The 17,501-nt window shown below is 40.7% G+C and overlaps 1 protein-coding gene and 1 pseudogene across 1 annotated transcript in view; one reads left to right on the top strand and one right to left on the bottom strand.

The window, feature by feature from the left end:
- LOC124795818 (neuroendocrine convertase 2) overlaps positions 1 to 17,501 on the bottom strand; it is a 1,530,590-nt gene that overhangs the window by 582,413 nt on the left and 930,676 nt on the right. The window lies entirely within an intron of this gene.
- LOC124796999 lies at positions 14,617 to 14,734 on the top strand (annotated as a pseudogene).

Below are 17,501 nucleotides of genomic sequence, written 5' to 3'. Positions count from 1 at the left end.
CACAGATCAAGCACAACAGGAAGAATTTGTACTGAACTGTGAAAAAAAAGCAAAATAGAAACAGTGAACGGTTCAAGAACAAGAACTGCAATAAAGAGCAGCATGAAATGGCAGCAGCATCATGATTAAGTAGTCATGGTATTGAACTGCCAAGCGGGCGAGCCGTGTTAAAAAGCCTCTCGTGCAATTTATTTTTACTTTTTTTCACAACCTTATGAACTGTCTGTCTGGTCATTGAAATGTCTGTTCTCTTTCTGTAGTCTTGGCAGGTGTCATACTACACAGTGATTATAGAATATGAGTCATGTGGTAAGAATACATTACCGTCGCAAGTAAATGTGATGAATAGTGAGAGGAAGCGAGATACCACACAGATGTCCCACAGAAATGAAAACAACAAGTAAACTAATGGGATCTATGTTACAACAAAGGAATCCAAGAGTGAAGGCTTGCAAAACGGAATGCAGCTTCAGAAACGTTGAAAACACGTTTTGTCCGAGCACAGTGAAACTGTGTGCTTGTGAAATTGCTGTGTTCATTTGTTGCATTATGTTTTCATCACTTCCTTGGGAGTGATCACTTTCATACTCATAAGAACACATTTATCGGGCAAGGAGCCAAATCTTACTCACCAGGCATACAAGTTAAGTGCGTCGATATGAGACTCCTGTCATATGACACACGAACTGTCTCTAATACCATGTATGACACACCAGACGTCTGTGGATTCGGATGACTTGTCGCCTTGTTTTCGAAAGTTTGCGGTTCCCATTGGCAAGCCATCTCATTTCGGCTGCTAACCTAGAAGTTGTGCAGAATCAACTGTCATTATAGGTCCCTACCTTACACCTCGTTGTTGCGAACGAACGTTACACCTCGTCACAGACCCAGGTTGGAATAAAGCGAAAAAAAAAAAAAAGAAAATTGGCAGGAGGGACGTTTGAACACGGTTCGCGCACTTGGCAGCCCCTCACCATGACTACTTACCCACGACGCCATTTGTGTTTGCGCTTGCTCTATATTGCATTTCGTGTTCTTGGACCGTCCACTATTTCTATTTTGCTTTTTTTTTTTCAAAGTCTAGTACGCGTTCTTCCTCTTCTCATGCTTCATCTATATTCAGTATTTGAGAGCGGTCCACAGGGCCGTCTTACCACTAAATCTGAGTGGTTTGCGACGGGGAGGGAGTTTTTCTTGTCAGCAGCGCGGGGCAGTGAAGTTCAGTTACAATAGCTCTGAGCACTATGGGACTTAACATCTGAGGTCATCAGTCCCCTAGAACTTGGAACTACTTAAACCTAAGTAACCTAAGGACATCACACACATCCATGCCCGCGGCAGGATTCGAACCTGCGACCGTAGCGGTCGCGCGGTTCCAGACTGTATCGCCTAGAACCGCTCGGCCACAACGGCCGGCGGCAGTGAAGTGATGTCGTTGCTGTAGTACTGGTTATTCTTTGAGTTTTACTGTCCCTATTAAGAGATATCGATAAAAAAAATCTCATTAGGCTAATCTGAGACGGGTCTATCGAATGCTCTTGTAAAAGTCTGTTTTAAAAAAAATTTGTTTGTAGCGGGAAACAAACCGTCGCTTTCCGTCGACACTGGACGTCGCACGACAGGCGTGATGATCACTATTTGTTTGGTCTGAATCCAGCTACACAATGTAGAAACGAAATTTACATGTGTTTGATGGAACAATAGAGACAATGTGTCAGATGACTCTTAGGAGAGGCACCCAGTGTACACATATCTTAACTCACTGAAAAAGTGCTTTCAAGTGCACAAAATGCATTTTGTTATTGGCTCGACTACCAAAAGCAAAATCTTTGAATTATTCTCCTATTATTTTCAAAGTAAAAACATTCAGTTATCACTAGACTAATCTGGGACGGCTCTGCAATATTCCGCTTTAAAAATAATTTAGTTTGTAACGGGAAACTAACCGATGCTTGTGGATTAAAAAATAGTCCAGAAACATCCTGAACGTTATTTTTACATTGGAATGGGCAGGTATGAGTAACTCAGATGCGAACAAATTTGAGAGGATATTACTCATTCGGTTCTGTTGCCAACATAAAAAGAAATAATTTGCCGTTGCAAGCAAATGACGTCCATTAGGGTACGAGACAGCTTGTCGTCAGCCCCGTTATTTAGAGGGCATTTGTATTCCGGTAGCATTTTTTGATTGAAGGTTTCATTTCATGGCCTGTGACTGCAGTAAAATTATACACTACTACACGAGTAAGACCGAAGCCAGCCATTTTTATAATCATTTATCCTTGTTTCGTTAACTCCCGTCTCTATAGTACGACCACGAAAGTGTGTGTTTACAGGATACATCTGTGTGTGAACTTCGTTGTTTGCGTTCGCAAATGTACTGTAATTAAATATCGCCCTGAAAGTCAAAATCCAAATATTATAAGTAAACCTACCCAAAGTATACACTTCGATATTGATCGAATTTGAACATTTTATAGAGTTGAACAAAATAAGATACACATTTTTATACGTGCCCATTCGGCCATTAAGGGGGTGAAACACCCCATTTGAAAAAAAACCGTTGAAACGGTAGCATATATAAAAAAGAAACCGTCAAATAGAGTTCTATAGTTTTTAACGTACGTTAACGCCGAAATACGATTTGTCAGAAAAGTAATTTTTTTTCAAAATTCGCTTCCCCCACTATTTTGTTTTTCATTTAGACGTTTGACTAGTAGCAAAACGTGTAGCATCATTTGTATCAAATCCAATCATATATGGTAGAGTGGTATTCTAAGGACGCATTTGCCAGAAATAACATAGAAATATCTCTCTATCGCCTCATGCGCACCCGATATGTGACCGCTTCAGTGTTATTATCATGTTGGATTGTTTAATAAGTCCTTTCCAGATAAATCCCTTATAAACGTGTATTCCACATATAACGTTCTATATACATATTTCCTCTTAATTTTATGAAGTATAAAATATCTTCATTGTATTTGTGTTTTCTTTTTACATTTGGTGTATTTTGTTGTTTTCAAGTAGTAAGACTTTCAGACTAAATTACGTTATATTTCAAATCGTTTGAATATTATTTTTGTAACATTATTTTAAATATGAACAATAATGTGGAAGTGAAGAATTTTTCGGATTAAAAAATGCTTAATGCGTTTTGGTTTTGGGTGCCAGGCAAATAAGATACACATTTTTTGCGATTAACCTTTGCTAAGTGCACGGGCAGCGGCGTGGGGAAAAATGGTATGAGGAAAACGCTGCGTGCCGGGAGGCCCATTTCGCATGACTAAGTGTGATGCAGGCAAGCCGAATGTTGGACACGCAGTTTACTGTTTCTCTCGGCTCAGGCTTAAATGTAAGACACCTGTTCACTTTAGATTAAAAAACTGTGATCTCGTGTGTGAATCCTGCCATGAAATTGCAATTCTGCGATGTGCTTGGTGCACAACATCTAATATACTCAGATACAGGATAAACTTTTATGATACATTTATCTGGGAAAGACTTACTAAATAACCCAACATGACAACTGGCATGGAAGGTGACACATATCGAGCATCCATACAGAGATATTTCTACCTTTTTTCTGACAAATGTGTCCTCGGAATACCACTTCATCATATATGACTGGATTTGGTATTAGGGATACTATACGTTTTGCTACTAGTCAAATTTAGAAATAAATAATGGGAAGGAGGGGATGTTGAAAAAATTACTTTTTCGTCATATCTAGGTACACCATTGTAACGTGCATTAAAAACCATAGAACTTTCATTTGATTTTTTTTACGTCTGTTACCACTTCAATGGTAATCATTCAGAAATATTAAACTCAATTTTTTTCACCCCCTTAACAATCATATGGGCACAGATGTAATATTGTGTGTCTCTTATTTTTCTCTACTCTGAAAGAAAATCGATGTGTATCACTTGGATAGGTTTACCTATTAGAACTGCTGTAGTTTAGAGAATATTTTAAATGTCTCCTTTTGCTCACCTCTGCAACAACACAACTGAAATAGGAACATTAAAAGGTGTTGTGATGATTTGTTGAGTCAGTGATAGAATCTTAGCGATAGGGTTCAATAGACGAACCATTTAGCGATAAGAACTTGTGTCTTAGATGTCACTCAATCGGCATGACACTCACTTCGTATGTTTCCTACTGGCGAAGTCTTGTTCTGATGAAATTCTGAATGTTAAGAGTCAAGAAGAAAGTCATGGAATCTTGTGCGTCCATGATCAGTGTAACTGAATATGCCAAAATATAGTGCTTCATAGAACGAGTGCAGATATGTGAATGTGTGTCATCTGTAATGCCGACTACGAACGACACACAATCATCTGAGTTTCGACACATGATAATAGTCAAGCAGAAGATACGTGTATCAAATGTATACACTCCATCAAATGCTACGATGTGAACAGAAATTAATTCTGCGGTTTCCTCAATGGTGGGTCGTTAGATTAGGTCAATTTGGAATCCAATATCGCTGTCCGGTCTTCCCTAGTCGCTTATCATATTATGTTGATAATTCTTGTTATAGATCCATCCAATCACATCTGAATAAAACAATCTTTTCTTGCCACACGCGTTTCGCATTTATTAAACTCAAGGCATCTTCAATGGCCTGCAATATATACGTATTTGTGTTTAAACTATTTTGCTGTACATTATATATTTAGCTTCTCGACGATGTGGTGATAGTATAAATTGCTACTTACAAATTTCAAAAGAAGCTGGTCTACATGCGTTCTTGTCGCTGCTTTACAGCTGCTCTTGCTGTGCTTTCTGCCATATGAAATTTCGTTTCCACAGAACCAGGAAATGAACGTTTGTTTGTTTGATGTAATATTTTGGATAAAATTGCCAACTATGGAACGTTATTACTAACTGTTGAAGGTGTCTGGTAATCTATCGGTCCCTAGAGACTTATTGACAGCACCTTTGTCGAAGGCGTCCCCCATATCCTCAGACGAGACTTCATTAATGCCGTTGCTGTTGCCACGTTAATAGCGCTTTTCACATGTTGTAAGGCTTCCACAGTGGCATTGTCGTCTACGGTTCTTTCCTGATAAAGATAATGAAAACATCTTCCGCGGCTTTCACTATGGCTGCTTGGGTCGAGCAAGAACGACCTTCTTGCGTCGTAGGGCGTGTGATTGACTGTCGCCGGTGTCGGCGCATGTCCGCCACAACGTGGTGCATGCTGGTACCTCTGCGGCCTTTCGGTCGTGCCGTCGCGAGAGGACTATGGCGCCTTCTAATCGCTGCTTTGTCAACGATAATAAGTGAACTTTAATTACATATCGTTCTCTCTGTCTGTCCGGCGATGGGCGAAGAGCGTCGAGGTCCCTGAGCACTGCATAGTAAAAGTCCAAGGTCTGTCAGTGCTTTGCAGCTGCGTCCTTGATAAACTGTATAAGTGTCTTGCGGATTGCCGGTTTTTGCACAGAGAAGCTACCATGTTAAAGTCCAGTGGTATCTGGAGTAATGTGTTCACAGCTGGCCTACGTTACAGCGACTTGTTCACGGCAGACCGGTACCTGGAAGTACATTCATCTTCCAAAGGCCTTTACTTTGCCAAATTTGCAACTGTATCGTGCAAATGCAGCCACTGTTATCAGAGAAGGCCAGAGGTCATCCTTTCGGCGGCCATCACTCCCTTTGTAAGGCCTGGTGACACGTGACACATATAAGCGGTCCAGTTGGCTCGCCGAATGACTGGTAAGAAGCGTGTGACCAAATCTATCGCCGTGTATCTTTTTCCAATTGTCGCACAAGTAAAGATCGTGAATCAGGATACCCGGTTCCGGACGAGGCGTGCAGTGCGGGGTTTGGTCCTTAGGATGGAAGGCGCAGTTAAAATCAACAGCAAAGATGCTGAGTTCCTACAGCCCTAGGAAAGTGGGGCAATGTCAAAGCAGTAGAACCTGGCCCGGCCACGACATCTGGTGGTTCCCTACGGTGCATACACATTAATGAATCGTGTGTCGAGTGCCCTTACCGCTAACCCTCATGCAGAAGGGAGATACGTGATGTCGGTCGCTTCGATAGCGTCACGCACAAAAACCGTCACTCCGATGGCTGTGGGGTTACCAGGCGTTGCATACGTTGTGTAGCCATAAAAGTTTGCGAGTGCGTTGGTTCGCACATCTTGCAAGAGTGCAAAGTTGACTACTGCGGCTCGTATTGCTTCTCTCAGGAGCTGGATATTGCCAGGAGAGCTCACCATGCTGATATTCACTGTGGCCAGGCGCTAAGCCTAGCGAAGCTGTAGTTGGGCAGGGTTATCCTTGATGATGGTGGAGAGAAGCGGATGTCGCTAGTGACGTCACACGCCGCCGAACGCGGCCCTCTCGGTGTCTTTCAGTCCTCAGCGGGCCCCAGGTTGGGGTCGTGCCTGGTCTCGACGTCCTCGGCCCACGATGTGGGCGCGGGAATCTGTTCATGTTCCATAAGGTCCTGGTTGTTGAGACAAATCTTACAAATTAATTGAAAAAGTAAAAGCCAGCCTTACTAATCTGAACCAGTAGTCTATCGCGATGAAATGTGCACCACGTATAGACGTAAAGGGACCTAAGTTTATGTCCGACAGTGTTCCGAGTTTTCAGTTAAAAGAACTATGGAATATATTGGCCATGTCTGACTTTCTTGTCAGTCGCGCAGCGCGACAGGGGAGAGTCGTATTCTCTTTCACAGTTACTACTCTTGCTGTTCGTTGGTCCGGGTTTTATATCTTCGAGATGGCACGCTGGCATTTCAAAATAATCCCAGCATTGGGAATATTTTTCAAACACGAATACAGATCTAAGAATAGTTGAGTCAATGAATTGAGGAATTCCTATTGTTATAGGTTGTGATTTCAACGTCTCTTGTACAGCACAATACGTGCACGTTTGCAAGCTTGCATTCAACATTCTGGCGGTTCAACCTGTTATCAACGTACCAGCATTTCATATCTGCAGTGGCTTATCGCACGCTTGAATAACCTGTGATGTTGCAATGTTAATCACTTAAATGTTACCTGGACACATGTACTTCCGAAATTTCATTACTCTAGATTAATTATTTTTTGTGCTGTGATTTTTCCTGTAATTTTATTTTCCTCAAAATGAAAAGCAATCTCACTGATTATTTTTTTGCATACTTTCTTTACTTCTAGGTACAAATATTAAGTGTGTGTGTGTGTGTGTGTGTGTGTGTGTGTGTGTGTGCGTGTGCCGGCCGGAATGGCCGAGCGGTTCTAGGCGCTACAGTCTAGAACCGCGCGACCGCTACGGTCGCAGCTTCGAATCCTGCCTCTGGCATGGATGTGTGTGATGTCCTTAGGTTAGTTAGGTTTAAGTAGTTCTAAGTTCTAGGGGACTGATGACCTCAGAAGTTAAGTCCCATAGTGCTCAGAGCCATTTGAACCATTTGTGTGTGTGTGTGTGTGTGTGTGTGTGTGTGTGTGTGTGTGTGTTGGAGGGAGGTGGTAGATGGACGGGGTGGGTGGGCAGCTTCAGGACTCTGACGTGTTGAAAATATAACTCTTTTTTGCGTATGACAACTCTTATACTGTAAACAGTCACCCATGGTCAAATGGGGACACAATTCCACGCTTATCATGGTAGGACCGGAACGTAAATATTCAAGAGTAATTTAAACAGAACCTACCGCATCTTTGGACTGTACTGCAAGACCAAGGTAACACCAGGAACGTAATTACACATTGAGCACCAGTAGTTAGAATATTCTTAGTAAAGATCATACAGGTGAGCAATACAAAAAGATATACACACTCACACTGTGGTCTCAGTCGGTTGACAGGTGCTTGCTTTCATTGAAAAGTAATTAAAAAATTCATGTTGTCTTCCTTTATAATGAAGGCCATTACATTGCTGTCTCTCGACGAAATGTTTGGACATTGTGCCTAGTGTGCTGCACATTCTTTGTGTATGACTCATGACAGATATGTTGCCATATTTTTTCATTGATGATACGACACTTTTTTAAGGAACATATATAACGTGGTAAGGGATATTTACGATGTTGGGGTATGTCCTGATATTTTGCGGTCTTTGAGATCAACGCCATCGGTAGCCAAGTTGAAATAATACGTTTTTCGAGTCTGCTGCCTCCAGTCTGGGATGCGATGTTTCAGAGTAAAATACGCTTAATGGCAACTGCGCATGGGAATGCACATTATTCTTGTATTGCTCACTTGTATGAGCTTTTCTAAGCATATTGTAAATACTTATACTCAATTTATACTTTCGATCCTGACGTTACATTCGTCTTGCAGCACCTATATATAAGCTTTTCTAATTTTGTCTTTTGTTTTAGTTTTGGCCACAGTTATCTGATGATGATTGCTCGAAACGCGTTATAAATTTTAGTACTCAGTGACCAAGATGTTTACGACAAATAACTATATCTCATGCCTGGGTGTTCGCATGCCTTAAAAATGGGTGACTTCATCAGCCACATGGAAGTTACGCAAATTTGACATACAACTCAACCCTCACCTATACCAGCATATGTTACATAATTATGTTAAATAGAATCGTCGCTTGGAACTGTGCGTAATAGGCGACAAAGATTTGATATAATCTGAAGCTTGAGCTCCCATGTCTGCTCTTAAGAAGTGGTTTCTTATGATAGGCTTTCCCAGTACGTCTTCTAAAGCAACGTGAATAATTAGAAACTGAGACAGGTTGCGAAAGCTGACCCGTCACATTTAAGAAATGCGATCATTGTGCGTTTTCTTTTCTTTTGTAATGAAATTTGAAACAGTGTACTTTGCTGAGAATTTTCTCGTGACTATTGAACGCCAACTATTGTAGTATTTGTGTGTAACTCGTTGTTATGTTAAAAGACAATGCATGTCATACTTGCGCAATACAATAAAATTCCGCAAAACATTTAACTGTTTTCGCTATTGTTTAACCGTTCTTTTGTACGGTATATGAAAAGCTTGTTACGTCCCGAACACTCGCAGTCTGCTGCCTTTCAGCGCGGGAATAGCGGCTATTGTTTACTGTTCGACGCTGCATTGTTCTGCAAAGCTGGTAAGATAGAAATTTCCTTTATCGAGCTGACGATTAAAAGAATGTTTAAGCACAGGTAGAGCAGAGCTGTGATCGGCAGCAGAGAACGTATTGGCTAAATAATCTATGTACAGCGTATGAACTTGATCCACAGAGTTTTTGCAGCGTCTGTGAAGAAAAATTTTTGTTTTCCTTTAACATGTGAAGTAAAAGGTAGGTAATAAGGCAAAGTAAATCCACCGCAATTAATTCCACTGCAGAACTCCTACAAGATAAATAAAAGTACAACACACCGACTTGAGGTAAAACAACTCAGTGTTTCTTCACCCGTGAAATGTGAGTGTGCAAAGCGTTCCTTAAGAAGGCTTCACCAGGTAGGCATAATCGTCGATTTTGGGAGATTCTGCAAGAATAACGCGATACCAGTACCCAAGAACTTTTGATATAATAAAAAAAATTATGTCAGATAATTAGAGGACAGATACAAGCAGAAATGTATTCTACCTCCTTATGATTCCATTAAAGGATGCCCTCTGTTACTGACTGCCCAAAACGTTAAGGTAACTGGTTCTCCGGCGGGATGTACTTTGCCATATAACCCGACTTTTTTTGTAACAGCGAGCTTCCAACTGAACAAGCAATGCTTAGCATCCTCCAGCTTCTCCTGAATGCCAAGGCATCTGAAATTCCAGAAATTAGGACTGAAAATTAAAAAAAAAGAGCAATGGCAATCTAACTACCGGACTGTAGGAAACGAATTTTACTAAATGCTTGCTAGTAACTTTCTGTTACAGGGTACATGGGGTTAGCGATCGCAGAAGGAGGGAAGGCGTGCCTCTATGCACACTGAGCAAAAGTGTAGCGAACTAAATGGATGTTCAGAGAACATTTGTTCAAAACGTGGAGCGTACTTCTGAACCACTTTAAACATGGAACATGGGTAAAGTCCTAACACTATGGATACACAAAGGTAAACTGTATTAATCATCATTATTCAGCGTGGAGTGGGTCGATACAGTCACGCAACATAGTCATGCATTTGCTAAAGTGCAGGGACTCAGACATTCACAAAATAACCAAACAAAGACAATATTCACAGTTTCCTATCAAAAATTGACTCGGATAAACTGGTTTGTGGCTCGCATTGGGAAGAAATACAAAACACAGTCGAGATTACGATGCAGGGAGTGAACCGCGACCGAATGGGCAACATGTTTGACGCCATTCGAATCTAATTAAATGCTAGCAAAATTCACTCGTGAGAACCCCATAATGTTCTGCCAGATGACTTCAAAATTGCAGACAGTACTTAACTGGAGAAATCTGAACTTACTCCCTTAAAAACGGCAATCTCATTCCACATGGAAGCACCACATCGTATCTTCCGGTAATTCTGTAGAAGTCCATCCTGTCTCACCTCCGCGCCCAGAGACCGAAATATTTGTTGAAGGCGAACTCACTAAACAACAACACGAATTCGGTAGTGGTATCAGGCGCCTCCTCGAATCAGAAGACAGGAAAGACAACGCCTTTCTACTCCAGCCCAAAATCTCCCATCGATTCAACGTCTAAAATTTAAACAAATGCGTCCTTTACACGTGGGTCTGAAGGAACCTCTGGAGAAGCCGCCTTTTAAGGAAGCCCGTGCAGATAACGTCTCGCCCGAGTGACGAATCAAGACAGCTTTGAAAATTAACATCAGCTGTCATTCTCAGATCTCTGCTGCAATGCTGATCCAAGAAAGTCCATCTCAATCCCTAAGAAGTATGTGTTTGCAGTTACACCCAAATTCGTTCAGTCCATCGATCATTCTTGTTTAGTAAAGGTGTTTACTGATGCATGGTATACTTAATCCAATACGTAATGCATTCAACTTCCTTTTTAAAATTTTATTTCTATGGGAGTCCACCTACTCAAAGTGTTTTGAGAATGTATACATGCTCCAAGTAGGCTGTAATCTGTTTATTATCCACTCAACTTGTCAATTTCAAACGTGTATCATTAAAATACGTCCTTGAAAATGATCCACGGTCGAAAATGGCGATTTGCAACGATAATGGATTGAGTCTACTTGGACCGCTCTTTAATTCTCAAAACGTTCAATTTTGGTTCTCAGCGTAATCTTCCTCCCTCGCATGAAAAATGTGAGAAAATATTCTCTGTAAAATTTAATAAAAAACAAAATTAAGTGAAAGGTGGATTGACTGTCGCCTTTCAGTTTGATTCCAACATGTGGGTAATATAATTTGTTTGCGGAAATCGCTGCTTTGAAGTTTTTGCGGTAAAACCTATAAGGGACAGTTAATAAAAACGAGATAGAGGGGAAAAATTGGCCTGGTGTGAGTAGGACTGAGGGTCTGTACAAACATAATTACATATAGAGGCAGTTCATCCATTCCGGGAATCGACAGTCTCGACGATTTTTGTCTGTTATCGTCACTGATACTGACAAGATATCGGTTCCATAGATTCCAAGACTTTTGAGAATGTTTGAATTTCAAGTTTGATGTCGGGTAACCGATAGTGTGCGATTAGACCCTGTTGGACCTCGCATACATTCTTGATTCTTTTTCCTTTTTTTTCCACACTGCTCTCATTCTTTCTACAAGGGCTCTTTTCCTTTCCTTTGTCCATTTTGGCCGGCCGGTATGGCCGAGCGGTTCTAGGTGCTACAGTCTGGAACTGCGCGACCGCTACGGTCGCAGGTTCGAATCCTGTCTCGGGCATGGATGTGTGTGACGTCCTTAGGTTAGTTAGGTTTAAGTAGTTTTAAGTTCTAGGGGACTGATGATCTCAGTCTCATAGTGCTCAGAGCCATTTGGACCATTTGTCCATTTTGTTCCTGCTTCCTTCGGAGCTTCTTTCTCTGACTTAACTTCCCATTCGTCAATTTTCTTCTTAAATACCTTTCTGTCCAAAATATCCGAATAATTTATCTCAGCTTTTTGTAGGTCCTTTTTGACCTCTTGTATCCGGGGTATAGTTTTAAGTCCTTCTATGTATTTAAGAATTTTGTGCATAAGTCTTGTTTTGTGAAGCCTAGAGACGTTCCCATAAAATTTTAACCGCCTTTTTCTAATGTCTGCTGCAAAGTTGGAGAATTTCTCAGTTGTTTGACTAGATTGAAGTCTGTAGCCCTCTTCTGTTTTCTTTGGCCCTAGTATCTCTCTGATAATTGTACGTTCTTCCTTTAATAAGTTTTCCAGGTCACCTTTTATGTGGACTGTCAGGGTTTCACTGGCATACAGAACTTCAGGTTTTAATACTGTATTATAATGCCTAATTTTAGTGTTTTTGGACAAGCATCTTTTGTTGTATACTTTGTAGGTTCTTTCATAGGAGGCGATTGTTTTGTGCTACTTTCTCTCGTCCCGTAGGTTCAAGGACTTCACCTAAGTATTTAAAATATGGGACTCTATTGATATAATCGTATTTTGTAGTTACGTTTTGGGTGTCAGTTTTTGTGGCAATGAGCTCAGACTTTAGGAAATGTATTTGCAGACCAACTTTCTCTGCACATTCTTTAAGGGTTTCAACCTGTTCGATTGCTGTTATCTCATCATCCGCTAGTAAGGCTACGTCGTCAGCAAAAACTAAATATGAAATCCGTATGTCATCCTTGACTCGCCCCATATGTATAGGTTTCCAGCAGTTTTCATTCATCAATTCCTTCTCCCATTCGCGGATGACCTTGTCCAGCACAAGGTTGGATAGGAGAGGACGCCACGTTTGATCAGGAAGGGCTCGGATATTTCGCCCATGAATTTCACCTGGGACATAAATCAAAATGGCTCTGAGCACTATGGGACTTAACATCTGAGGTCATCAGTCCCCTAGAACTTAGAACTACTTAAACCTAACTAACCAAAGGACATCACACACATCCATGCCCGAGGCAGGATTCAAATCTGCGACCGTGGCAGTCGCGCGGTTCCAGACTGAAGCGCCTAGACCCTCTCGGCCACACCGGCCGGCACCTCGTAGATAGTATCGGTCAATGTTTCTTTGATGAGGTTAAGGGTTTTTGGATCCAACCCTTGTTCTTCAAGGATATCAAAAGGTGCCTGTCGGTCAATTAAGTCGCGTGCCTTTTTAAAGTCAACAAACGTACAAATTATTGGGCTGTTTCTGACTGCTTGGTATTTTAACTCGGTCTCTAGATCGAAAATTTGTTATGTGCATGATCTAGTGGGGCGAAAGCCACCTTGATATTCACCAATTTTGTTTTCCAGTTTCTCTTGTGCTCTTTGAAGAAGACAGGCTGATAGAACTTTGTATGCGACCTATAATAGGGATAGTTTTTTCGTGTGATATAATTACAAATTAACAGTTTTCTGCGTTTTGCTATTAGTTGTGCTGTGAAAACCTTCTTGTAGCCAAACTGAATGATTCTACGTCATGGTGAAGTACCTTACAGATTTTAATGAGTGAGTTTGTGAATATCAAAATATGTGACACAAATAGGCGTATTTGCAGTCTGAACTAACTTAGAAGATAACGATTATTATGTTGCTAAGGGACCATAGACCTACGTATGTGACGAAGTTCAGCTTGATACCTCTCCTCGCTCCTGAGAAAAAGTCGTCTTAACAGTCGGATGGACAGACACTCTGATAACAAATGACAAATTATTTTCGTGTGGTGTAGTTAAAAATTAACAATTTTTCGATTTTTTTTCCATTAGCTGTAGCGTGAGCCCTTGCTTCTTGGCAATTTTCATGATGCTAGATCAACGGGAAGTGCCCTGTGGTTTTGATGTCTGAGTTTCGAACCGTCAAAATATGTGATACAAACGGCCGTAGCTTTTGAATGCACTGACTCGGAAGCTTCGCTTTTTTCATAGCCAAGGGGCCGTTGATCTTAATATGTGACATAAAATTCAACTTATACGGCTACCGTTCCTGAGACAAAGACGGACAACAAAGAGATCCTATAAGGGTTCGTGTTTTACCTATTGAGATACGGGACCGTAAAAAAGTAAGTAAAATAATTATTATTTCAAAAGTAACCGCCATAACTGTAAATATATTTGTTTCACTGTGAGACAAGATAGTCAGAGCCTTTATGGAAAGATCATTGCTGTCGCATTTAGAAACATGTTGAGCGCAGACGTGTATCTACGTGTCCGAAGCAAATCGACGGCCACGAATGTCTTTCTTCAGAGCTCTAAAAATATGCAAACCACATGGGGAAACATCGAGACTGTATGGGGGATGTGTAAAGGCTTCCAAGTGAAACTTCTGCAGCGTACTCAAACCAATCCTGGCAACATCTGGGCCTGCCACACATTTATACTACGCTACAGAAGTTTCGCTGGGAAGCTTTTACACATCTTCCGCACAATCACAATCTTTCTCCCTGCGAATCGGTTACTTTTGGAGACTTCGATTTACTTCGGACGAAGAGGTACAATCCTGGATACAATCACGGATTCGTAGGCAATCGCAAACATTTTTCCATCAAGCCATTGACCGTCCAGTCTCGCAGTGGTATTAAGAGTTGCGGCCGTTATTTTTGAAATAATAAACTACTTACTATTTTCATGTGTATCGTTTGCATCTATCTGTCCCTTATTGTTGACAGCGGCAATGGCCTTACCGCAATGGCTACACCGGTTCCCGTGAGATCACCGAAGTTAAGCGCTGTCGGGCGTGGTCGGCACTTGGATGGGTGACCGTCCAGGCCGCCATGCGCTGTTGCCATTTTTCGGGGTGCACTCAGCCTCGTGATGCCAATTGAGGAGCTACTCGACCTAATAGTAGCGGCGTCGATCAAGAATACCATCATAACGATCGGGAGAGCAGTGTGCTGACCCCATGCCCCTCCTATCCGCATCCTCCTGTGAGGATGACATGGCGGTCGGATGGTCCCGGTAGGCCACTCGTGGCCTGAAGACGGAGTGCTTTCTATTGTTGACAGCGAAACAGGTGCAAGTCTGAAGGTACAAGATCAGAGAATGTAGGGGATGTGGAATCACCTCTTAGCCAAGCTCGTTTGTGCATAGAGGTGTTGCAACTAGTACAGTAACTAGTATTAGATATTTGTAGAACAATTTCTCGTATGTGATACCTCCTGTAACAGACCAGGCGAATAACGTCGTCTTATTTAGTTGGACAGAAATTTTGGTAGCGAGTACTGATCTTTTTAACGCTAAAAAGGCACCAATAACATCTTCAGAAAACAACAGTTGCTCGAGGTTACTATCCATTTACTCACGAAGAAGAGGTGACTGTTAAACGTTGATCCACTCGGGTTTCATACATAGGAAAAGATATATGCTGGAACCGAAATTACCAGCAGATTCAAATAATGCATAGCTGCAAATTGAAATTCAGTTTGAAAATGTCGGAACTGTATTTCTAATTAACAGTTCATTTTCTGTGTACCACAAATAGCATAAAAGTCTCTAGAATCTGCAAAATACAAGTATTATATGCAAGTGGAACACTCCACATAACAAATGTTATGGTATCAGACGAAAACGCTGCGCAGTAATTTTATCAAACTCTTCAGCGTCAAATCCGATGCTCACACTGTGAATTCCGTTACGCATTAATCCGTGCGTCATTGAAATAATGGAAATGTCAAAGCTCATGTTGGCTAAATGAAATAAATTCAAATAAATTAAATAGGATAAAGCGTCAGATAGTGACTCCACATCAGTCCGCAATGTTGCACTCCGCTCAGATTCAAACCAAGCTGTATCTGGCGTATATCATACGAACAAGGTAGCATTTCCTCATGGGAATGTTTAGCTATTAGTGTGAGAACTTTCTAAACTAGCAAACCAAAATTCTTGTGATATTCAGTCAAAACAAACTACAGGAACGATCGGATCACCAGCTAAGAAATTAAATCATACTATTTTTATCTCATTTTAGCAGCTATTAAATAAATAAAGAGAATAAAATGCCTGCGCGGACGTATCTAAGTTACCTTTGCCAATAGAGAATAAACAAAACTACAACATTTAAAATAAGTCTTTAATGTGCTACTTGGTAAATGATGTTGTTGCTGAAAATCCGTTTGATCATGGATATTATGTGACACCACATGCCAACAGACGTGTGATCAGTGAATGATACTCAGTAGCTGTGTATTATGTCGTTGGAGCCCACTGGCCTTCAGAGAGTACGCTAAGAAACTTGATATTAGTAATTGGAATATGTAGTCGGGATGAATAGAAACTTTTTGTTTATTTGTAGCACTAATCCTAATCTTATATTCTTTTGTCGTGCTTAAATGACGCACAGAATTAAAGAAGAAAATCTTATATACCGCAAACTAGACTCGTTTTTGTCCAAAAGTACTTCGTGCTGCAATCAAAGATGAGCATCTCCACGTAATGTTCATTACATGTTTAGACCCACCCTTCGTTCTCTGGCACTAGTTTCTGTCACAGCTGTCTAGTAACCATTTAACTTTAACTTATTTAACGAGACTCTATAGTCTGACCAAAATTCGCATTGTGCTCTGAAGTAGTGAAATAGATAAAGGCTACAGATAGGGTCTAATTGTACAGTAAGCGATATTGATGATCTGGCGATAACAACACAGTGGTCGAAATTTAGAGCTGTAATAAAGACATTTTTTGTCACTAATTGCTGTACATTTACTCAGCTTTAACATATATTTTAATATTATATACTTGTAAACAGTTTTCCTTGCGTAATAGCAGAAGTGAAAAGACAGCACAACATGGTGGAGTGATAATAGTAAAAAAAGGAAAAACTGAAATACTAGAATTTTGTGTGTTTTCATATAAGTCTGTACAAGATTTGTGGTAATAAAATCTATTTTAATGATATTTGAAATGTTTATTTCCTTTCGCAATAATTCCATTCCATTTCTTAATGTCAAAAAAACATTGCTGTCATTGAGGCGACATTCTCCTGCGATAGAAAAAGAAATAACGTAAGACTGGATCTGAATACGGATCACAAAAACTCGAAACTGTGCTGTCAGCCAATACGCTACCAGCTCTCTTGGTTCATTGTTGCGTGCGCTAACTCATGAATTAGTGGCAAGACTTTGACCGTCTCTTTCTCGGAAACTATTGAGTGTCGGCACTTGAAACAAAATAATTGTCGCTTTATTTTCACCTTTTTTTCAGCAAGGGAAGTTTCAGATGTGTCACAGAGCGACCTATGGCAGGTTCCTTTTGTAAGGTATAATTTCAGGAAACTGCTGATGTAACTACGAGTATATAACCACGCAGTATTTCAGTATTTTCACACAAGAAAGATACTTCCGTCAGTCCCTACGAAACCCAAAGGCCTCTCTTAAGAAACTAATATATTATCGAAATTAATCACCACATTCTGTGCCCCTCATGACTGCTAAGATGAGATTAGGCTTGTTAAAATAACATTAAACTCTATTGATTCCGTGGAAAGTTATATGTTTCACTTTCTGTAAACATATTTTACTCTCTCTGTTCGTCTATCTTCCTGAAACTGTGACTATGCT

Source organism: Schistocerca piceifrons, chromosome 4, assembly GCF_021461385.2.
Source record: "Schistocerca piceifrons isolate TAMUIC-IGC-003096 chromosome 4, iqSchPice1.1, whole genome shotgun sequence".
Classification (NCBI taxonomy): Eukaryota; Metazoa; Arthropoda; class Insecta; order Orthoptera; family Acrididae; genus Schistocerca; species Schistocerca piceifrons.
This window is presented reverse-complemented; position numbering and strand designations above follow the sequence as displayed.